The following is a 24,913-nucleotide window of genomic DNA, read 5'->3' on the forward strand; positions in this document are numbered from 1 at the left end:
TAAATTCATCTTTAGGGAAGCAATTCAGCAAAATGAGTAAGGGAATGGGTTTTGTACCAGACAGATCTGGATGTAAATCCTAGTTCTGACATTCACTAGCCATGTGCCCTTGAGTTTTCTGGAACCCGATTTACGAATATGTAAAATGGGGCTATTTCATTGGCTTTTTTTTTTTTAAGGATAAAGTGAATTAAAGTATGTGTGTGTAAAATGTTTAACATAATGCTGACTAACCTGCAAAAATAAATAATAAATGGTAATAATTACTTTATGTTTGCAATTAACCTGGTATCCTCAGTCAGTCCACAGTGTATTACCAGTAAATATATATTAAAGAGTAAAGTACAAAAACAAATGAAATGCACACACACACACACACACACACACACTACAGATACACATGCTGTCACTCTCCCACTATCAAAGGCACCGCTCTCTGCTCTTTGTAGCTTTCAAAATAGAGTACAGCCTGTCTACCTACAGGATACGTAAAGTGAGGAAGAAATTGATCATAAAAGAGTTTTCAGGAATTCTTTCTAGCAACTTTATTGTAGGTGGTAGCCTCAAGGAATCCCCACGTTATCTCTGTGAGTACCAAACTTGGCCTTCTCCTTGTGGCATCCAGCTGCGAACCCAGGTGGGGCACGTGGCAAGAGCCGTGTGTTTGTCGCCCACAACGAGCAGGCCTGCAGAGGGAAAAGCAGAGGTAACCTAGCCAGAAGGAGTCACGGCACAGTTCACGAAACAAGGAGATGTGGCCTTGAACTTGCACTTCCTTCTCACAGCAGTCCTTTTTTGCACGAGTCTTTACAAATCGCCCGTTCTCACACCACGAGTGACTGTAAGATCCTGGAAGCGTCTGGATTCAGACTTGGCATTTCCCCCATAAGACACCAAAGGGGTTAACGTCTGGCCAGTAATCAAAGTCTGGCAGCTCCTACCCCACGCATAATGGGCATTGTTGTTCCTGAGAGTTTGTCTGTTTTTCCTGGCACGCCTTACTGTTTGGAACTGATTCTAGAACAGAAAAGGAAAGAGTCAGTCTGCTTTTTTTAAGTGCACATGCAACAAAACATAAGGCTGGTCATAGAACTGTTGTTTTGCTAGATTTCCAGGAAAGTTGTTGGCTTACTATTCAGAGAAGATGAATTGTCAACTTAAAATACACTTCAGGAATTCATTTATATATGTTCACAAGACACACACGAGATCCTGAGGTGGCCGCCTTCTGGCAGATATGAAGCAACACGTTACAACCGTACTAGCTGATAAGTGAACTGTGGCTGGCCCGTCCGTCTGCATATAAACCCCATTTGCATGACGTTATTAACGGGCTCACCATCAACCTTCCCAGGTCACTTGCAGTCTCGGGACCCGTGTGTCACTGATGAACCCCCAGATGTTCCCATCTGAAACCACACCAAGTATATCTTACTGAGTCACTAATATAGCAAAATCCCATTACAAAACACCAGATTCTTTTCTAATGGGAAGAAGAAGTTTTGTGTTTTTTTTTTTTAATTTTCAATCTGTCATAAACTAACACTTTTGCGTAAGCCCAAATCATGCACTTGGATGTCAACAGCACATCACAATTCTATAAACATTTCTAGACACCTATCTCTTGCTTTCTGCACTTACCTTGTCACGGATCAGTAAAAGTTTTTGCATCACACTGATCCATGGACCACACTTGCTGGCCCACGGGCTGTTGACACTACCGACACACTATATTCTAGATCGAGGTACACAGACTTTTTCTGCAAAGGGACAGAGAGTGAAGTGTTAGGTGTTGCAAGAAATAGTCTCCTAGGGGCGCCTGGGTGGCGCAGTCGGTTAAGCGTCCGACTTCAGCCAGGTCACGATCTCGCGGTCCGTGAGTTCGAGCCCCGCGTCGGGCTGATGGCTCGGAGCCTGGAGCCTGTTTCGGATTCTGTGTCTTCCCTCTCTCTCTGCCCCTCCCCCGTTCATGCTCTGTCTCTCTCTGTCCCAAAAATAAATAAACGTTGAAAAAAAAATTAAAAAAAAAAAAAGAAATAGTCTCCTGGAACTCTTTAATTCTGCTGTTGGAGTGAGAAAGCAGCCATGGACAATAAGAAAATGAATGGGCGTGGCTATATTCCAATAAAACTGTATTCACAAAACAAGCACCGGCTGGACGTTGGCCCTCAAGCTACAGTCTGTCAGCCCCTGGATGGTGAGGATGGTGAGGATGATGGAGACAGCTAACATTTACTGATCAGCTATTATGTGTCCAGCCCTTTCTATCCTCTGTAACCACAGATTAGGTAACCGTTTTAATTTGGCGGACAATGAAAACGAGACATCAAGAAATCAAGAAATTATTTTAGTTTATTCTGAAAATAGGCAGCTGATCCAGGATCCAAACCACAGTCCCTTGGCTCATGCTATACCGCATATATGTAAAACGAAAGGGGCCTCTTTTTCACCATAAATGGAAAATGTATAATGTTAATGCCACCCTGGTTATCTTTTTCCCTGTCTCCTCTCCCTGCCCATCGTCCACCTCAGCAGTACCAAGGTCCCAATGTTCAATTATGCTGTGGACTCCACAGGACTCAGGGCCAGGCGTGGATAATCTACAACAAGCACACTCACCCAAACCCTTACTAATTCAACAAATATGTGTTCAGTGCTCACTCTGAGCCAGTCACTGTTCTAAGCAAAGGGGCTATAGCAGCGAACAAAATACACAAGTTCCTGCCCTTAGAAAGCTCGCATCTAGTAAGGGGGGTAGACAGTAAGTAAAGAAATATATGTCTTGTTGGAGGGCAGTAGGGTAGGGGAGCCAGGCTTTGAAGAAAAGGAGGAGAAGGTGGGAAGGAGATATTTCTTTCTCATCCAACCCTTATATCTTTTCTTTGCCAACTAAGATATATAAACTCCAAGCATAACTATACTTTCAAATATATCTCCTAAGTATAAGCGTATTATATTTATAGCACTTTGGGATCATATTTTTACCAGTTTTCTTCCCCATAATTGTATGGGAGAGGACACTTGTGAGAACGAGTCCATTCACTCACGCTGCAAATGTTTACTGAGTACCTACTTTGTGCCAGGCAGGTTTTAGGACAGAGAAATCAACAATGAGCAAAACAGACGAAGATCTTTGCTTCCAGGATGGCCAGGGGAGTCAGAGAATAAACAAAAACCATAATAAACACATGTTAGAAGGTGATAAGTATAACAGAGGGGGGAAGGGAGAAAGGCACAGCAAGATAAGGAGACCCAGAGCTTGTAGGGGAAGGCGTCCAAGTTGTAATTTTAAATAGTCAAACAACTTTCCCTTGATAGGATAGTATGCGACTGAAACAATGTCTGTTTGAAAAGCAGGCGCTGGTTTAGATCACCCATTACCACGGTTAGAATGCCATCAATTAAAAGAAAACACAGGATGTTTTGTGTTGAGTGTTCTATTTAAGTCCATAGAAAGAAATGTTATTCTTTCAAAGTCATTTTTGCCCTTCCCTTTCCCTTGCTTTAGGGAAAATATTAGGGGGCTGGCAGCTGAAACAATGTAGGGATGGGAGAGGGGAAAGGAAGGAAAACCGAGGGCCAGCATTCACGCCAGGTGACTGTTTTAACAAGGATGTCTCTGTCACCCAGCCCTCCTGGGTCCTATGACAGCCTTGCTCAGGAACCCACAAAACAGAGCTGGCAGACGCTGAGCATTTTCCATTAAGTGTGGCATTCACTTTTTTCAGAAAGTAATGAGATGTTAATATAGATTTGAATTTTAATCAGATCCAACTTGGGAACAGGGTGTTTTTCAGCAAAATGTGAAATACTTCTAGGCTTTTAGGAAAATGCCATCCATATAAAGGCTAACTACTGTTTTATATATAAAACCGCCATTCTTCATTGGTTTTCCAGGAAAGAGAAAATATAATAATAAAATGAAACATTGTTGAAAGACTCCATACTTTCTTATGAGCATTAATTGTTTCTGAGGTTTTTTAAAAAATAATTCTTATAAACCAGGAAGGATGTTTGTAATCTTAAGGCAAGAAATAGGGAATTTCAGTTCATACGTTAGGAAAATAAGCATAACTGAAATCTAATTTTTGATAATAATAGTATTCTTATAAGAGATCTCAACATGGAGCGCCTGGGTGGCTCAGTCGGTTAAGAGATTTCAACAAATGCTTTTATTTGCTTTTTAAATTTTTTAATGTTTATTTACTTTTGAGAGAGAGAGAGAGCGCGCGCGCCTGAGTGGGGGAGGGGCAGAGAGAGAGGGAGACAGAATCCAAAGCAGGCTCCAGGCTCTGAGCTGTCAGCACAAAACCCAATGCAGGGCTTGCACTTGCTGACGGTGAGATCAGGTTCTGAGCCCAAGTTGGACACTTAGCCGGCTGAGCCACCCAGGCAGCTGCCTGGCAGGTGACTGAGCCACCCCTCAACAAATTCTTTTAAGTGTTATTTAGCTGTCGCGTTAAGAATGCCAATATCAGTAATTCTGCCTCAAATCAGAAGGGACTCAAAGTCAAGGCTGCTTGCCTGGCAAGCATGTGTTAGCCACCACCACACTGTGCTACCAACAATAAAAGTGCTTTCAGCTCAGATGTGGTGTTAAAAACTCCTCTATTCCCAGAATTTCATGAAGTCTTTTACAGAATGTGCTCTAGCAAATCCCTATGACAACCATGCAAGAGAGGTATCATTCCCATAGAATATATGAGAATCGGTCCCCTAGACCCCAGGAGAAGACCAGCTCAGAGGCGTGAAGTAACTCCCCGAAGAGCATACACCTAGTAAGGGTGGATTTGAATCCACATCTCTGATTCTAAAATCAGCACTCTAGCTCCAAATTTCTCCTTCAGTTTTCCTACATTCCCCTTCCCCCCCCCCCCCCATAGTGTCTTCCATGGGCGCATGCTTCTTTCACAGTTAAAAAACAAACAGACATTTTTTTGGTTTTGGTTTTGGTTTTGTTTTGGCAAACAAATACAGTCATGTATTCACTCCATGTACCTGCTCACCAATCAGTTTATCCTGTAAACCTCAGAATAAAGTCCTCTGGGGTGAGCAGGCTGGGCCCTAGGAGTCACTATCACCTTCCTTGGATAAATCGAGCTGTTTTCCACATGACACGTCTATCCCACAAGCTATTGGTCAAACAAAAGATAGGAAGCCCTCCTCCGCAATCCACGTCCCACCCACCCTCCAGGGAATTCTTGTAAGGTCAGTAAAATTCAAAACGGTGATGTCAGAAACAGTGGCTGGGAGAAACTAACAGGCTTGGGACAAGAACTCCCTAAACCTCTCACACTCAAGTCTGACTTGCATGCTCCATAGAGAAAACAGAGGCCACTTCCATTGCCCTTTCCTGCAAGCTTGATACTCTCCATCTGTGCGTACACTGGGATGTCTACATGGGTTTATAACACACAATCTTATTATTAAACATCCAAAGTAATAAGACAAATGCATCGGAAAGAGAGGCACTCATTTACTCTAACAAGGGACGCTTCACATTAAAATATAAATCCCCATTGTACCTGTTAGCAAAGAAACTGCCTAACACTGTGAGATGCCATTTTTTTCTAACCCAAACAGGACGGACAGACTGAGAAACTAAACATGAGTAACTGTGGCGGAGGGCAAAGGGAACGTACACAAATGGAGAAAAGTTCTGACCGGTGTTCTGATAACCCACTGGCCCCAAATATCTTTAGTGGATTTCCTCTTATACAATTAAATGTCTGCAGTTTTTTTTTTTTTTTTAATCGCACGTATCACCTATAGAAAGATCCACCTAAGTTGTGAAGTTGCAGATTTGTATCAGTGAAAAAGACCACCGGTCGGTGTGTGTCCGGTTTGGTATGCACCAGAAGTCCTTGGAAAGGTTTTCCGCTTACACGATTTGGGCACCACAGTGGGCAAATCTGACTCAGTGGATTTGTGGGATCTGAGCATCGGCACGCTTCCCCCCCCCACCCCCTACACACAACACGCACACAACACGCACACATATATACATATGATTCTGAAGCCCACCTACTTCTGAAAAGCACTTTGCTAGCTAATGGAAAATGGTAAGCGATCTTTTCAAGTCAGGGGAGGCGAGGAAGACACTCCATAGGAGAACCGGGAGACAAGGGATCACTCCTGACTTTTCCAAGATACTGCCTGGAAAAGTGTGCCCAGACTTTATCAAGAGAGCCTAAAGGCTCCACAGCTCTTTACCATGATGCACTTGGATTACAAAGTGTATCTGGTTTAAAATCAAAAGGGGCACTGCTCTTCATCTCTGGAATTCTTCCGCCACTCACAAACCTCGGCCCTATTTTTATGCTATATTACCCATTTTCCATATTTCTATTATTGCAATTTCTGACACAGAAGTGCAGGTGAAGATCAATATGTGCTTCTCTGAAAAACGAGAAAATGGAAACCATTATCCCTCCTCAGTGCTCATTAACCCGAGGAGCTCCTATACACTGCTGGTCAGCTCAGTCTACCATTAACAAAATCCCACAGGCCGGGGAGCTCAGACAACAGTAAGTTATTTCTCACGGTTCTGGAGGCTGGGAAGTCCAAGATCAAGATGCTCATTCAGGGGCACCTGCGTGGTTCAGTCGGTTAGGCGTCCGCCTTTGGCTCAGGTCATGATCTCACGGTTCGTGGGTTCGAGCCCCGCATCGGGCTCTGTGCTGACAGCTCAGAGCCTGGAGCCTGCCTCAGATTCTGTGTCTCTCCTGTCTCTCACTCTCAAAACTAAATAAACATTAAAAAACAAAAAAACAAAAAACAGATGTTCGTTCATTCGGTTCTTAGGAAGAGGTCTCTTCCTGGCTTGCAGGGGGCAGCCTTCTTGTTGTGTCCTTACATGGAGGAGAGAAAGATAGAGTGTGCTTTGTATCTGCCCTTCATATATATAGATCTAATCCCATCATGGGACGTCAACCTCATGATCTCCTCTAAACTCATTACCTCCCACAGATGGGCTCCAAATATTGTAACATTGGGGGTTAGGATTTCAACATATACATTTTGGAGGAACACAAACTTGCACAAGGATACATTCTATATTCTTCAGAGGAGATACCATGAGGAACAGCCTACACATGGATATGTCAGGTCATTATTCCCCTAAAATGAGTCATTCAAAGTAAGAATACCAACATATTTGAGAGAATATAAATCAATCTTATTTCCAAAAAAGGATGCTGATGTAGGCTTCCACCATATCAATTATCAAGTGTTTGCAGAAACATAAACAATAGCAAACAATGAAATTCAAGAATCTAGCACCCAAGTTGTTTTACTTGGTGATCATCTCCTGGTTAGTGACCTTGACTCTACACAGCGACGCAGTAAAGAATAAATGAAGTCACCTAACAACCTTTTAATTCTGTAACTCTATCCATGAATTATCCACTCTACCTCCTATAACTGTCTTTTGGAAGATATGCAATCTTTCCTATTTCATTTTTTCTCTTACTTCAGACACTCTATTCTGCATATTTTATGAAAGTACTTACAGGCTGCTAAACCTGAAGGATATTTCTATTGAGACATGCCAAAGATAGGACAGGTTTCTTCTCCTCCTATATTCCCATGAGTTGGTGCTAATAAAGGCTGATGAACTGGTGTCTATTCTGTCAATGTATTATCTGCTCGCTCCCCTCCAGCCATCACTGGGAGGATTTTGCGCACGGACGCACCATCAGATCTGCACTCCTGGAAATGAAGAGTTTTTGCAGTGAATAGCAGCTACGTTCTAATTATATTAATTCAGACTGCAATTTCTTTGAAATATAAAGGACCTGCTGTCGGGGTGGAGTGGACAATGGAGGCTGAACATGTCAACGACATGACAAATTCCTCGAGCAGAGTGCCAGATGTATTGTTGCCCGGGATTCTTTTCTGAGAGCAAATTCGGCAAGCACTATCAGTGTCAACTCTGGAGTAAGGAATCAGTTCATTTGTTATCTTTCCAAGCTGCAGGTACATCTGCCAGAAAAGTCTGCCAACAGATGAATTGGTAATTAAAATCATTTCCGTGGTTGGAGGAGCGATTCGAAAAGTGTTCCTCTTTTCTTTCTTCCTTTTCCTGTGTAGTGGAAAAACTTGGGTGAATACGGGTATTGATTTGCCATGGGCAAGGCTAGAGTTGTGTGATTCACTAGTGCCTCACGGCCCGCATTAGTGCTTGAACACGTTTCCTGGGATTTGCCCGTTAAGCTCTACTTAGAGAATATTAAAGTTCTGGTCTTTGCTAGCGCTGTATCCTCTCTCGTCTTGGAAAGGTTCTCAGCAAAACCTAATAGTACCGCTCAGTTCTCAGAAGGGGTATACTCTATCTCTCCCCTGTGCCGGTTACTGGGCTAGAACAAATAATAAATAATGATGGCAGACTTCAACGTATGTTAAAGTTGATAACAAATTACATGTACTATATGTAATCATTATACGCTATACTTAATATAGATGCTCGTTCAGTACCTGTTCCTCACGGTTACTCAGCAAATGTGTTTCGCTCTTCCCTTCAGAGCCACTGCTTTGCCACCCACATCATCATTAGCATCATTTTCATCGTGATTGTCATCATCATCATCATGACAAGGACAACAAAATCAACCAGCATTTATTGAGCGTTTACTATGAATAATCTACGCACTTTAGATGTATTCATTTCTGTTATCCTACGGCCCGGTGCTCCTTTGGCCCTGGTGCACGATGAGAAGGGTGAGGTGCAAAGCCAACCCAGCTAGGAGGCATCAGAACTGGAAATTGGAGCCAAGCAGCCTAAGACTCAAGGCCTCTTGCTTAACTCTTTCGCAATAACGTCACACGGCACCATGTAAATCAGTTCATGACAGTAATTTTCCCGGATGACGCAATAGCCCATTAGTTACTTATCTTTTATATACATTTGCTTTCTCTGTTCTTTCTTTTATTCCTCCTTTGCTCCTCCTTCCTTCCTCCTGTCGTCCCTGCTTTTATGCCTCTATAAATAGCTGCTCATGTTTTTCTAGCAACAAAGCAAGATTTTCCATCCTCAGAGACTCAGGGGAATCTTTATAAGAATCAGTAAATGGAAGAGAGTGTTTTAAGATAAACTTTCAAACTACTTTAAGAATTTTTTTTTAATCAAGGCAGCAAAATGATGTAAATTTATAGACATTAGAGATCTAGAAGTTTACCACTGTGTTATCAGCATATGCATGTGTATAGAGACCCATGTACCTGTATATAGAGTAGGACATTGAAACTCATCAAATACATTTAAATACATGAGTTCTTAGTGACACTAACAGTAAAAACACAGCAAGAACTTATGTTCTTACGTTAGAAGATACCAGAGAGAACCAACTAATTATTCTGCAAACTGGTAGATAAGGGAAAGAAAAAGCATTTATTCTGGCTTTCTTATATGAACTTCATTTCATATAACCAACTATGTAATGAGGGGAAAGCTTTCCCTTACAGAAGTGTCCTGGTTAATAAATGAGAAAGCAATCCTCTTTATGCATGTGTCCAAACCCACAGAATGTTCACCAGCCAGTGTGAACCCTGATGTAAACTAGGGACTCAGTGATAATGACGTGTCAGTGTGGCTTTCTTCATTATAATCGTGCATAGCTGCCGGTGCTGGCTGTTGATAGTGGAAGAGGGTATAGGTGGAGAGACAGAGGTATTCAGGAACTCCGTGCACTTTCCACTCAGTTTTGCGGTGAATTTAAAACTGCTCTAAAAAATAAATTTTATCTTGTTAATCGTCAATTTAGGATATCACAACCCTGCCATCGCTAATGAAATACTGAATCTAGCCAAAAATCCTCAATAGTTGATAACATCACACACACACACACACACACACATACATGCCCACTTGTGGAAATTATACCACTACTTATGGCCTAGTCTTACTAAAAATATGCAACCATCATCTGATAAAATTTCTAGCTCTAACTGTAAATCTATAGGAAGTGCAAAGTACAAGATGATACGTATATTGGAGAACACCTCACGGAATGGAATCGAGAAAATTTAAACGGTTAGAAAATCTTCAGGACAAACAATCCCATTTCTTCAACCAAAAAGTCCCAGGAAAACATTAGGGGGGAAGAGGGAACCTATCGATTTAAAGAGATGTTAGAGACACATCAAGCAATCACAGCGTATGGATTGCATTTGGATCTGGATTCAAACTTTATATATATATATATATATATATATATATATATATATATTGCAAGACAATTGGGGATAAGTGAACATTGCATATGTTTTCAGGGTGTGAGAAAGGTATTGTAGTTTATTTTGTTTTAAAGAATCCCTGTCTCTTAGAGACATGTAGTAAAATATATACAGGTGAAAGGACGCGATGTCTGGGGTTTGCTTCAGGATAATAGGGTGCAGTAGATGTTGATCAAGAAGACTGACCCTGAGCGGGTGAAGTGAAATAAGCCTAGAGGTTCATTATACCATTTTATCTTCTTTTGCATATATTTGAAATGTTTAATGATAAAGGTTTTTATAGCTTATGGATCTGCTTAAGTTGCCCAAGCGTCAATTTTCATTTGTAAAACAGAAATAACAGTATCTATAGTAGAGATAATATCTCCTTATAGGGTGTTTTTGAAAATTCAAATAGTGTATTTAAAGTACCTGACACATGGTAGATACTAGAACTCAGTATCTGATTTTAGGAACTCAGTTTGATCCATTCATTACTGAATTGATTGGTCAAAGCTCAATGGAATGCCCATACTGTCCCTGGGGCATAGGTTGGTCAAAGCTCAATGGAGTGTCCGTACTGTCCCTGGGGCATAGTAAGGCTTTGGAGGGTGGAGAAGGGACAAAGAGACCACAAACTTGCTGGCGGAGTTGGGTTTTTTTTGTTTGTTTGTTTGTTTTCTTCACCCTTGTACCAAGTTACTGTTTTCAAATTTGCTGATCCTGGAACACATGTAGGTACCCTGGGTTTGCTAAATATTTATTCAATTCTAGGCAGCTCCAGGTGCAAGGGGAGAGGGTGCGAATATATCACATCTCCCTAAGCTATTTACTCTGGTTCCGCCTTCACATCCCCAGGCAGTTTTCTTTTATGAAATCCCAAAAGTATCAGATTATCTTCAAAACTAAATCATTCTAAACCCACCAATTTCCCCAACTCATTCTTACTCTCCATGATCATTCTTTTTTTTTGTTGTTTTGCACCCCTGTTTAGCTTACCTCACAAACCCCTGTGAGACCAAAGTTTAAAGGAAAAAAAAATTGCCAAAGTGAGGCACAGAGGCCCCATGGCCGGAAAAGATTAGATTGCACAGAGGCACAGTCTGCTCTCAGAGATGATAAGACCTGAGGAGGATCTCATTGTTTAGTTTTCTAATAGCTGAGTTGTTTTCTGTTTTTTGGTTTCTTTTTTTTTTGGTTTTCTGGGTCCTGCTGGAGACTTGAGTTTGTCAAGAGCTGAATCTGGACTTTCTCCAGCTCATGGCTGCACGTCAATTCCTCTGATTTCTAATAAAGCCAATCCTTATTTTTCTAACTTGCTTCCAATTCTCAAATGTAGCTCCAAAGAAAACAGAGAGTAATTAAAATGTCAACACTTCCCTGAAAAGGAACATAAACTCTCTTTGGATCTTCTTCCCACTGGAAATGCTGCTTTTCTCCAAGGCACCGGCCCCATGCGGCAACCAGCAGTCACCCACAGCAGAGCTGGTAGATGGGCAGTGCACATAAATCCCCCTCTGTCCATTACCTTGTTTGCATTTCTTCTTCTCCCTTGCCATTTTCCAAATGGTGAGATCCTATAAATGAAGTACTTAAGTCTGTCTCTTATAATGGACTAATATCTACTCCATTGTAATATATCCAAATTTTATGCGATATGAAATAAGCTCCAGCAGCAATAAGCTATTTGATCTAACGTAAAGAAAGTAATGTGGAGCCTAACAGCTTATTATTCAGTGCAGTGCAATAAATTAACTGAGCACCATTTTGCATAATGGGAGCCTGATTATTCTTTTTACCTTCATTTGGATTGGTTTAGATGGATTATGACTCTCTTCAGAGTTAATCAGGTTCGTGGGAAACAACTTCTTTTTTAAATGTATTACATTAAAGAACGGAATAAGGGGGAGGAAAACATGTGCCATCACTTTGTGATTCTGTGTTTCGTAAGGCTAGCCCTTCAAATGAGATTTCCTTAATAAGAGGAACATTTTGTGACCATTGGCTCAAGAACAGTCTCATTGGAGGTTTTCAATTTGGGAGAAACAAACCCTCATCTCCCATCCCGATCTCTCCTCCTTGCTTCCTGTATGTCCCCACCATTTCCTTGACTTGACTTTGAGAAGTACTTTTAGTGAAACTCTTGATTTCTTCCTTCCAGGATCTCCCCGACCCTAGTATTTCCCCTCCATGTGCCCAGTACTTAGCACTTTGGTGCATCTATCCAGCTGACCAACACTGTTGGTGAGGGAGTCCAGAGGCCCCATCTGGGACTGTAGCCCCACCTACCCCCAAACAACTCCAGAACGCATCAAAATGTATCAAAATACAAGCTGCCAATATTGCTGTCACAAATCGTCACAAGCATCATTTTTGAGATATACCCATGAATCAAGCATCTCTTTGATATTTATAGCAATTCTATGAAATAGGTATCATCTTCCCAATTCAACAAGTGGAAACAGAGTCTGACTGAGATTAAATATCTTACCAAATTTGCGTAACAAGTGAAGGCCTTACATCTGGAGGACTTCAAAGTCTGTGAGACTTGTTAGATCATCTGTTGAAAACAAAAATGTCAGCAAATAGCATCTCTGTACGTCTGCATTGTTGTCAAGGGAAGAAAACAACTCAAAGTGGGTGCTCTATGAGCAAGGAGGCTGAATACCCACAATAGGACACATACACAATTTTTCAATTCTGCTCTTTAGAGAGATGTTTCCACTTCTTTTCTGGATTATAAACTGTTTGAGGCCGGGACATTTATTGTCTACATAACAGGACATGGTATGGTGGTAGGGTATGTTTGAGTTAGGAAACCCTTGGTTTCAATTTGGCTGTAGTTACTGCTAACTGTATAGTGAGTTCCAGTTAATTTAACTCCAAAGAAGGTAAATATACTATACAGAATGGTTGGAAAGTTTAAGTGAAATAGATCATCTAAATACATAGCACAGGGGCTGTAGTCAATAAATTCTAGTTCTCTCTCTCCATATTCATCCCACCTTTAGCATCTAAACATTGGTTTTCCATGTATGGAGATATTGCGAGGCATTGTCAACGGGACACAAAAGTGTTGAGACGGAAAAGCATCCCGACTGACACCTTCCTCTTGCGTTATTTTCTCTTGCAATTATTCATTGACTCCCATTTACCCATCTCACCAAGATGAGCTTTTTCTTTAACGTTTATTTATTTTGAGAAAAAGAGAGCATGTGAGAGCAAGGGGAGGGACAGAGAGAGAGGAGAGAGAATCCAAAGCAGGCTCCATGCTGTTAGTGCAGAGCCCCACATGGGGCTCGATCTCATGAACCGTGAGATCATGACCTGAGCTGAAATCAAGAGTCGGATGTTCTACTGATTGAGCCACCCAGGCGCTCCCAAGATGAGATTTTTAAAAGATGATGTTAGTTCTGAAACCTGGAGTAAAAAAGTGAAGAAAGGTACCTGGCATTCTCTCTACATCTGTTTCCCCCTAATTCCTTCATATTCATTGCCCCTCTTCTTCTCCCCAGGTTGTGACAGTAAGTCCTGCTGATGGTATGAGAAAGTTTTGGATCATGATGAAGGACTTATCATTTTAAACTTTTATCTCTTCACTTCTCTGACATAAAACTTTTCTTTCATTTAGGCGGGGGGAGGGAAAGGCTATGGAACATAGCAAAGGTGAATCTTAAATTTTTCAAAAATGCAAGAAGAAATGGGGGAGGGCTGCAAATGATGTCTTGCATAAGAAAAAAATTACATGATAAAGCTTTGTTGTATTGCAAGTGTTGTCAAGCTTTAAAGATCTATAAGGAGAGGTTATTTCTTCTTTGGAAATAGTTTCACCTTGTTGAGGTTTGAATAAAGGGTTTAATAACAAAAATATTATGACAATTTATTTCATCTTTGGTTTATGACATCTTTTCCCCTGGAGAGTTCAGAGAATTTGATACATTTCTTTGAGTTGTAATAAAAACGTTATTTGACAGAATTTAAGTTGATAAAATGACAGCTCAGAGGAGTTAGGTGACATACCCAGGATCACACAGCAAATCAGTGACAGAAATTCAATGATTTGTAATGGAGAGAGTGGGGAAGGTTTACAATGAGATAACAATAGATAATTTGCTGTGTAGAACAGCTTGCTTGAGGACAGAAACTTTGCTGTTGAGTTTTCATCTCCATACCCTAAAGGAATACACAATGTAATTAGAAGTGAAGGGAGCATATATAAGACAGTAGTCTGCCCAGAAACCTGGGAAGGAGTACTAAGAGTGAGCCTTGAAGAATGAGTAGGACTTCCCAACGTCAGCCCTGTGGAGTCAGAATGTGGAGGGAGGGCATTCCAGGCAAACAGGACAGCTATGCAACAGTGTGAAAACATGCACAGGGGTGAGTTACGTTGTGAAAGATGAAGGGGTTCTTCCACCAGTCTGGAAGTGTGGAGGTTCCTCAAAAAATTAAAAAATAGAATTACCCTACAACCCAACAATGGCACTACTAGGAATCTATCCAAAGAATAGAGGAGTGCTGATTCATAAGGGCACATGTACCTCAATGTTTGTAGCAGTGCTATCAACAATAGCCCAAGTATGGAAAGAGCCCAAATGTCCATCTACCAATGAATAGATAAAGAAGATGTGGGCACATGCACCCCCATGTTTATAGTAGCACTATCAACAATAGCCAAAGCATGGAAAGAGCCCAAACGTCCATCAAGGGATGAATGGATAAAGGAGATGTGGTATACATACACACACACACACACACACACACACACACACACACAGAATGGAATACTACGCGGCAATGAGAGAGAATGAAATCTTGCCATTTGCAGCAACATGGATAGAACTGGAGGGTATTATGCTAAGTGAAATAAGTCAGTCATAGAAAGGCAGACATCATATGTTTTCACTCATATGTGGAATTTGAGAAACTTAACAGAAGACCATGGGGGAAGGGAAGGGGAAAAAATAGTTTCAAACAGAGAGGGAGGCAAACCACAAGAGACTCTTAAATACAGAGAACAAACTGAGGGTTGATGGGGAGGAGGTTGAGGGAGAGGGGAAAATGGGTGATGGGCATTGAGGAGGGCACCTGTTGGGATGAACACTGGTTGTATGTAAGTGATGAATCATAGGAATCTACTCCTGAAGCCAAGATATACACTGTATGTTAGCTAACTTGACAATAAAGTATATTTGAAAAATTCATATGTTGAAACCTAATATCGATTATGATGGTATCTGGAGGTAGGGAATTTGGGAGGTGATAGTGCCCTAATCAAAAAGACCACAGAGAGCTCCCTCATCCCTTCTACAATATGAGAACAGAGCAAGAAGACGACTAGACATCTATGAACCAGGAAGAGGGCCTCACCTAACCATGCCGGTTCCTTGATCTTGGACTTCCCAGCCTCCAGAACTGGGCAAAGTAAATTTTCATTGTTAATGAGCCCACTGTCCATGCTATTTTGTAATAGTAGCCCAGATGGACTGATAGGAGGGCACAAACACTAGATCAGGTTTGCCTTTGGAAAGATAATACAGTGAGAATAACGGATGGAGCTAAAGCTGGGAATAGAGAGACCAATCAGGGAGCTGTTATAGTCATCAAGGGGTTGGGGGAAGTCTGTGCTGTGCAACTCATTCAGTTGAATGCAGCAATGTGGATTCTGGGTGGCTGGCCAGGATCATCAATCAGAGATGGCCCTGACCCTGGCACATCACATTCTTACTGCATTTAAATCACATTCACGCCTCAGCATATTGCAGAGTATATTTATATACCTTTGGGATTGCTCTACATGACAAATCTGTAGAAGGCATGGTTAAAAGGAAAAGAAAACTGAGGACAAGATCCCGAAGGACACCAATTAATAAAGCGATGAAGAGAAGAGAATCCTATGGAGATTACTTAGAAGGAACAGTCAAAGGGGAAGAAGGGAATCCCAAAGCAAAGAGATGGAAGTCAAGAGAAGTATGCCAGACACAGGAAAAGGAAGGTAATGAACACCAAATGTTGGTAGGAGGCCAAGTAAGAAAGGGCAGACAAAGAGAAAAGGGTCTATAAAAAATGGAAATTACAGGGTAATTAGCGGACCTTGAAAACCAGTTTGTATGGAGTGAGGGTAGAGAGGTTCTGTTACAAGTAAATTGGAGGAGTGTAGAGAGACATGGCATGAATGGAGCACCTTTTTAAGAAGGTTAGCCATGAAAGGAGGAAAAGGAGAGGTTATGATAAAAAAGTGTGTAGAACAAAGGAGGGGACTTCTTTCACTTTATTACTTAAACAGTGGACAGCTTGCTTTGAATGTGTTTAGGTAATGAGGATAATGAGTCTGGGAAAAGGATGTAATCAGGGAATGTTCTAACAGTGGTGCACATGCTGAAAGTGAATGATTTGGGCAGGGCAGGAGATAGTTATCAGCAAGCTAGAGAAAGGGGACTTCCAACAAAATGAAGCAAGGACAACCCTAGTTTCTGATGATAATAGATAGCATAGCACAAGTGGAAACTTCTCTGTAAAGCACCAGGCATAGCTAACATCAGATCTCAGCTGCTATCTCTTAAGAGAAGTGTCCCTCTTGAACAGATACTTCTACGCTCTCAGACTCAGTTTCCTTATCCATAATCATGACAAATACGCCTACCTCCACGAGTAAGGCAAGTGTTCAATCTCACTGCTCCCTACTGATGTTGTCTACCCCCTTGCCAGCTTTATTTTTCTTCTTGATACTTGTGACTTTCTATGTCTCTTGTTTATTATCTATCTCTCTTTTACAATGCAAACTAGACAAGAGTAGGGACTTTTCCTATGTTGTTCGATATCACAGCCTCAGCAGTGGGGAGACTGGCACATAGTAGGTACTCAATCAATAATTGTGGAGTGAATAAATGAATGACTGATTGGGATGTTGCAGAGAAGCTTCTCAACTTTAACACTATTGATATTTAGAGCCAGGTCATTGATCTGTTTGAGGAGGGAGGCTGTGCTGAGATTTGTAGAATGTTCAGCAGCATCCCTGCCTCTAACCAGGAGATGCCAATAGCACCCTACCCCCAGTTGTGGCCAGCAAAAGTATGCCCAAATATTGCCAAATATCCCCAGAGAGGCAAAATATCTCTGGGTTGAGAGCTTCTGCTTCAAGAGACAGAGGTAAAAATCACAGTTTTTAATATTATTATTATTATAAAAGAGGAAGAAATTAAAAATGAAAGTAACACTTGGTCACCAAAGTCTCCCACAACCTGCTTAATTTGAGGTGGAGAAAATTACTTCTGTTAAGGTGGTGTTGGCTTCACAGAACACTGACATTTTCCTTATTATTTTGCCAAGAAACATGTTTACAAGAAAACAGTTCATAAATCAAGAACGTGCCTCCGTAGTCTCTCGTCTGTTAGTTGTATGCGAGATATTTTCTTCCTTGTCACCTCTCTGGACCAACAATAATAATTCAAATAACTATCCCTCCCCATCTAGTCTGGTATCACCAAAACTAATCATGTAAGACACACAGTGTATGGGCCACCACTTTAAAGAAAATGATGTCTCTACCTCCACGGTCTAATTAATAAGGATTATAAAAAAGCAGAAGATTCAGCTGAAGTTTTTCTCTTCAGAATTATCCCCCCTTCGGGTTTTCCATTTTTTACCACCCCATTTCTTTGCTTTGAATAGAATTCAACTGTCTTGTATTAAAACAGCTAACAATGACCTTTCAGAAACATGAGGATTTCAGAAAGTGGGAAATGATTCAAAAGTTGCTTTGGGGAACATGAAAAATAATGCCATAAAAAGTGACCTGACCCTAGGTTCTCCACCTAATCCCCAACACTCGTAACCTAGAGAGCAGCTGTCAGACGCACAGAACAGAGAGCTCTTGGTTAGGGCAACCCTATGTCTGGGTTTGCTAGAAACATCCCAGTTTGTGCCTGCTGTCCCAGGACAGCAATTGCTAGCAACCTCTTTCACTCTCAAAGTGTCCAGGATGGGACAATGAAGTATATGGTCATCTCACTCAGAGTTAAGTAAGCGTTTGACCAGTTGGACAAGAGAAAGGGGAAGATTGAGAGCTGGCTGTCTGCTTTCCTATCTGTGTATCCCGAGCATACCTCGGGATTCTCTCAGCACTCTGGCAGGCTTGGCTCCTGGGATAGGACTTTCTGTAGTCCCAACTCAAAGATAAACTATCTGTGTGTCAATAAACAAATCAGTCGTCTACCTAGCTTATTGATCTAGGTATCATTTACCTCTCGACTCCAAGGAAAAATGAAATGGTAATTAGGTTATCATGTCACAGAGTCTGGCTTACTCAGGTTTTCCAGAAGGCATTTAGATTCAGAGAGGCCCAGTGGAAAGAGAGTTGACTCTCCATCAGCCTGACCTCAGATTCCCGGGCCTGCCAAAAGGGCCCCAGACTGTAAAATGCCAGCCAGAAGAGATCGTAGATAAGAGCCTTCTTGCCTCAGAGCCCAGTACCCCTCAGATTAGGGTGGGGGTGACATTTAGACATAGAAACTGGCCAGGGATGTCCTACCATGGTGGTAGTAAGATAAGCCTTTCTTTCTCAGAACCAAGGACTCTGCTTAAAAGATTACGCAAGGATGAGGGTTTAGCAACGGAACCACAGGCCCTCTCGGATCAGGAGTCCCAGGGGTCAGCAGTATAGCAGGCCCTTGTTCCTGAGCCAAGCTGAGGAGGAGAGGAGCAAGAACTCAGTGCCAGCTGAAAGGTAGACTGAGAGATCAGACAACTGCTGCTGGATGGGCACCGAGCCCTTCCGTGACCAACAGCCCCGCCTACCCCAGCCTCCCCTCGCCATGATCCCTTTGCATTCCAGGACATACTGCTTTCAGTTTCTCGAATGTGCCTCTCCTCTCAGGGCCCTTACATATACTCCAGCCCCCAATCCACCTTGCATTTATCCCTCGAGTCTCACACAGATATTGTTTCCTCCAAGGAAGCCTACCTGAATGTAGGTAGGGTTGGAATTGGAATTTGGGGGAATCCCTCCTAAACATCCACTTTGTATTTCCTGCTGTCAGTGGGCTCATCACACTTGGTTCTAATTGTCTGTTTATTTATCTGTAACCTCTGCTAATTGTTAACCCCTTTGATGTTAGGAACTGTCTTGTTCTTTGTTCACCATGTCCCCCCCCCCCCAAACTGGTAAATAGCAGATACTCACAGAACGTATTTTGAATGAATGAATGAATGAATGAACGATGACCAGTTTCACTTTGGTGGCAGGGACTGTGGGGGCTACCTGACAATTAAACGGTACCTGACAATTATAGAAGTTAGCACTTACTCAAAAAATGTGTTATGGGGAGCATCCAACGTTTCCATTACCTCATTATTTTAGAAATCACCTACCACGTACCAAACATTTCGCTCACAATGCTATTGTGAAGGTTAAATGGGATAACGCACATATTTGATGTTTAATGAAGAGTACCTGATGTTATTACATTACTTAAGCCTCACTACAACCCCGTGATGTAACTATTATTATTGGCTTTTTAACACTTAAGGGAACTGAGCCTTAGAGAGGTAAAAGTGACCTGATAGTGGTAAAGTCAAGATGTTAAATAATAACTACCTGACTCTAAAATCCAAGCTCTTCCGCTCTAGCGTATCTCTCTCTGAAGTGGAAGGAAGGAGGAGAGGAAAGGAAGGGGGGACAGAGGGAAGGAAGGAGGGAGGGAGGGAGAAATAAAAAAGGAGGAAAGGAAGGCGGATTGAGATGATTTTTCTTTTAACCCTACATAACCTTAATCTTTGCACATTCCTCGAGTCCCATCACATTGCTTTTAGCATAGCATCCAAGCTCCAACTGTAATAGGTATGACTGATGAAGGAAAGTTATAAAAATGATCCAAATCTCTGACTTAATCGAGCTGTGACGTTGCTTGTACATAACAAGCACGTAGAGACTGAAGCTCTGTCCGCTGACTCCTCTCGCAATAGCGTCCTCAGTAGGCACATCCAGCATCTGCTGGTTTGGTCTTGACTTTGGCCTTGCTCTGGCTGAGCCCCACCACCCTTGTAGAAGATGATGAGATAGAGTGTTTAGCCAAGTGTTTTAGCGAATTGAACTTATGGATCTGTATGAAGAGTCATAAAAGTTTGCAGGGAGGCATCATCAATTAGCTGCTTAACCTTGGTTTGCAAACCACCTTTCTCTACAGAACAACAAACAGAAAAAAGAAAGAGGATCCAAATATTCTCTAACACTTAGCGGCTGTGGAAAGCTTATCAAGCAAGATCAACGTCATCTCTACTCTCCAAAAAAGGGAAACCAATAACTAAGGAAATGCTTTCCTATCAGCAATATAATCTAGAGAATTCAGAAAGACTATATGTGGGTCTCATGTTTTCTATCTGGAAGCTTCCTTGGATGAGTCTAAGATCATGTATGGCATCTGATGTAGAACCATGCTGCCAGACTACTCAAACATATTTCTTCCTTCATTAAATAGATACTAGGTTCCCAGCGCTACACGAAATTCTAGGATTCAATGGTGAGCCAAACAGTAATGATCTCTGCCCTCATAGACCGTATAGTCTGGTGTGAAACAGATAATCAAACAATCACAGAAGATACAGGTGAGCATAAACTCTAACATCCCTGTCAGAGAAAATAAATTTCTAATTATACAATAAGCACATTCTACAAAAGAGGTCCAATTGAAATTTTGTCTATAATAAACAAAACGTTGCCAGTAAGTTCCAAAAAACAAAGCCTTCTTAATGAAGAAAAAAATGTATATTTCTAAATGTAGACAGTGTCCTCTGAGGCAGGAGACTCTCTCACGAATTTCTTTCCAAGAAGAAAGTGATATAACAAATCATCCTGACACTTATGGCTACTACATATCATGCATTTGTTTTGTGAGGATCCGTGAAGTAAGACAACTCCTTTTACTTCAGAGAATTATGAAACTTTGCAGTTGGGTGGGATTTTGAAATTAAATTTTATTCTCCCTCACTTCACAGATGAAGAAATCAAGACCCAGAGAAAGCAAGCAACTTGCTCAACATCACACAAGGAGGCACATAAGAGCTGGAAGTGAAATTCAGGTTTCTTCATTCAGTGTTCTCGACCCCAAACCAAGTTGCAATACGCCTTTCACTTTTTTTGTAAGGGCGCTAATTCCCAAAGAGGTCATAGGTTGCTTTTAAAAATTCTGTCCCTCAATCTCTTTCATTCTCTCTCTTTCCCTCTCTGTCTCTCTCTCTGTCTCTCTCTGTCTCTCTCTGTCTCTCTCTCTGTCTCTCTCTCTCTCTCTCTCTCTCACACACACACACACACACACACACACAATAAAAGGCTATGCTTAAGGCAAAAGCTATCAACTAAATAGTAACACAACTTTCCACTACTAGTGTTACATGGCCAACAGAAAAAAAAAAAAAACGCATTCTTTGTTAATTCAGCCCCTAAAAGAGGCTTTTAGACAAAGCCCAGTCGATTACTCCAGATGCTTTGCTGTCTACTTGTGGGTTTGCTTGATTTTATACAGAAAACGCTTTAGTACTTAAACATAAAAGCCTAAGTTGAACAGACCGGAACTCTTTCAAGGACTCAAAACAAATATTATATTATATTATTATACTTCGTCTTTGGCAAGAAACACTTTTTTCCAAGGTGACATTTATGTCACATTCCATAGTATGGTTATTCAGAGTTTATCCTTAGCAACTTAATGTACTTTGTTTTCTCAAACAGCACAACCTCAGGTGATTAAGGAAAAAAGACAATGCAAAAACACAAACTTGAAGTGTAAATTTCTTCCAAAGCAAGGCGCAAATGTGATATGTATTGTCCACATTCTAGAACTAAAAAACATTTTTAGGTCTGAAATTTGGCATCATCTTAACTTGAATCATCTGGCTCGAAGCAAGGACGAGAATGAGAAATGCCAGAAAACCTACTCCACCTACTGATGTGTATGCCTTCACGTTAGTGCTAGCCAGTGGTGAAAATTTCATCAGGCACTTGTTTTTCTAGGTCTAAGTTTCCCCGTGTAAACAATGAAAAATCTGGAAAAAATTACCTTATTAGTCCCTTGCAGCAGCAAAATACCCTGTTCCTTTTGGTTCTCATTTTTATTATTTGCCCCCAAATCTAAAGAGGACAACACCCCTCCCAGGGACAGAGAGCTGTGGCGTAAGGATGATACACATAGCAAAGGAGGCTCCAGGTAAACTCTAAAAGTGCACAACAATCACACAAGGGCCTTAGTACATGAATCACGTGCATGAAGAGAAAAATGGTCTAAGTGAGAGCGCAGAAGTCAGATACATTTGGGGAGGTTGGTGCAGCCATACTCCCAAAGTGCAGACCTCAAGTTCTGAAAAGCATTAAACAGATCTTTTTCTTTTCCTTTTAAACAAACTGCTGCTGTTTAGATACTGATCAGTTTTCCTGAATTTACGTGAACGACAATATAGAAATTGTACGTTAGAGACGAGTTTGAAGCGTGTTACGTTAATTTAAGCAAGTCACACTTTATAGCATGCATGTATTATGTTATACAGTAATACTAACTCTGGCCTTAACTCTAATGCTGAAAATGCCTAAAAGGAAATTTTACGAACTCACTTTTTTTCCAAGGTTTTACACTATAATGTCAAAGATGGCATTCCAAGGCAAAAGCAATAATTGGCATCCACAAATGAGAACAATTTACTTAGAGCACACAGACATATATTTTTTAAAAAATCACATTTTTAAATAAAAAAAAAACCAATGACTTCCTAATAAAACACAAATTATTCCTCACGTTGATTCAAATATCAAACAAAAAAGGTTGATAATGTAGTTCTAGAAAACAGGGTGATTGCCAATTTAAGATGTGGGAAGAGAAAGCGTCCATTTCCCTGAAGGGACATACAGAGTCTTTTCAAGACAAGTACACTTAAAGAAAACTGTTTTGGACAACACTGCTTCCATTGTAGGCTTCTGGTTCTCTTTCCTATTAATGTCTTTACAGATGCCCTTAATACCAGTGGGGAATCATCTATACTGGAAATGCATTCTTTGCCTCTTGGCAGAGTATACATAGTAAATAAATATCAGAGTTAAGATTTTATTTTTGGCTTTATCTACAGCTGGCTAAAAAGATAGACCTTTACCTTTGGGTTGGATTATACTAAACAACCAAAACAGAATAAGCAGATCAAAAAAAAAAAAAAAAAAAAAAAAAAAATGAAACTAAAGGGAGGAAAACCAAATCAAAAATTATTTTTGAGGGGCAGCTGGGTGACTCAGTAGGTTAAGCCTCCGGCTTCGGCTCAGGTCATGGTCACATAGTCCACAAGTTCAAGCCCCATGTCAGGCTCTATGCTGACAGCTCAGAGCCTGGAGCCTGCTTCAGAATTTGTGTCTCCCTCTCTCTCTGCCCCTCCTCCACTTGCACTGTCTCTCTCTCTCTCTGTCTCTCAAAAATAAACAAACATTTAAGAAAACATTAAAAAATTATTTTTGAAACAGCATAGCAAAAGTAGATGAGCTGGTTAGCAGTAATATTAGGCTAAATAAATAAATAAGTGTATATAATAGCATATAAAAGTAATTATATAAAATATGTATATAATATATATAGTATATGTATATATACACACACAGCATATATATATATAAAACTGGAAAACAAGAAAGAGTGATGTCAACACCAAAGATGTGAGATTATCATAAAAATAAATATAGTTTAATTGATCCAAAGCAGATAAACAGCCAATAAAACCATGAAAAGCTCCTCGAGTGCATTAACTGTTCCGATAATGCAATTCAAAACCACAAGATACCGCTTCATACCCATCAGGATGCTATCATATGTAAAAAACAAAAAACAAAAAACAAGACAAGAATAACAAATGTTGGCAAGGATGTGGAAAAATTGGAAACTTTGTACCTTGCTGGCGGGAATGCAAAATGTTACAGCTGCTGGGGAAAATGGTACGGTGGTTTCTTAAAAAATTAAACATAGACTTACAAAAAAAAGGGGTGTCTGGGTGCTCAGTCGGTTAAGCGTCTGACTCTTGATTTCAGCTCAGGTCGTGGTCTCACCGTCATGGGATCGAGCCCCGAGTGGTGTTCCATGATGATTGTGAAGCCTGCTTGGGATTCTCCCTCTAGGAAATTAACTTAAAAAAAAAGAAAAAAGAAGAACTGCAAAGAAAAGATATAATGCAGATGGGATGATATTCTTGGTGAAACGAGGCCAGAGAACACCATAGTGGCCAGAAGCAGTATGGAGATGAGAGTGACCACAGGGAACTTCAGGCACAAAGGAGTCAAGGAACAATTGTCACCTTGACTAATTGGGACAACGCATGTACAGAGACGAGGTCCATCAGCCAGTCCCCACCTCCTGAATGCTCTGAGCCAGAGAGAACAGCCTTTTCCCACAGGCTCAAACAGAGGAGTGTGGGCTCGAAGACCAAAGAGATGAGGCCGTTCATCGTCACAGAGCTGGAGCCACCTTTGAGACCAGCTGGAGGTACAAACATCACTCCTGAAGGATGTCTTCTTCTGCCCCCACAATCACTGGAGAGAAACTCCTGCAATCTGAACCAACGTCACCAACAAAATTAAGAAGCCAAGGTAAGGAAAAGATACGTGACATAAGAAAGCATGAGGCAAAGTTAGACGATAGATAAATCACGTGTTGTTAGGTTTAAATCATTTTGACGTATCAAATAT

The 24,913-nt window shown here is 41.1% G+C and overlaps 1 long non-coding RNA gene across 4 annotated transcripts in view; it reads right to left on the reverse strand.

The window, feature by feature from the left end:
* Positions 1–520: 520 nt before the first annotated feature.
* LOC115519422 overlaps positions 521–24,913 on the reverse strand; it is a 32,627-nt gene continuing 8,234 nt past the window's right edge. The window contains exons 2-6 of one of the 4 annotated variants that reach the window (XR_004343895.1): positions 12,704–12,772; positions 7,797–8,083; positions 7,512–7,710; positions 1,642–1,760; positions 521–1,017 (exon numbers count right to left, since the gene is read on the reverse strand). This is a non-coding gene — a long non-coding RNA (uncharacterized LOC115519422). The remainder of the gene's footprint in view (positions 1,018–1,641; positions 1,761–7,511; positions 7,711–7,796; positions 8,084–12,703; positions 12,773–24,913) is intronic. The other 3 variants (XR_003970507.1, XR_003970506.1, XR_003970505.1) reach the window with 3 other exon arrangements.

The sequence above is a fragment of the Lynx canadensis genome, chromosome B4, assembly GCF_007474595.2.
Source record: "Lynx canadensis isolate LIC74 chromosome B4, mLynCan4.pri.v2, whole genome shotgun sequence".
Classification (NCBI taxonomy): domain Eukaryota; kingdom Metazoa; phylum Chordata; class Mammalia; order Carnivora; family Felidae; genus Lynx; species Lynx canadensis.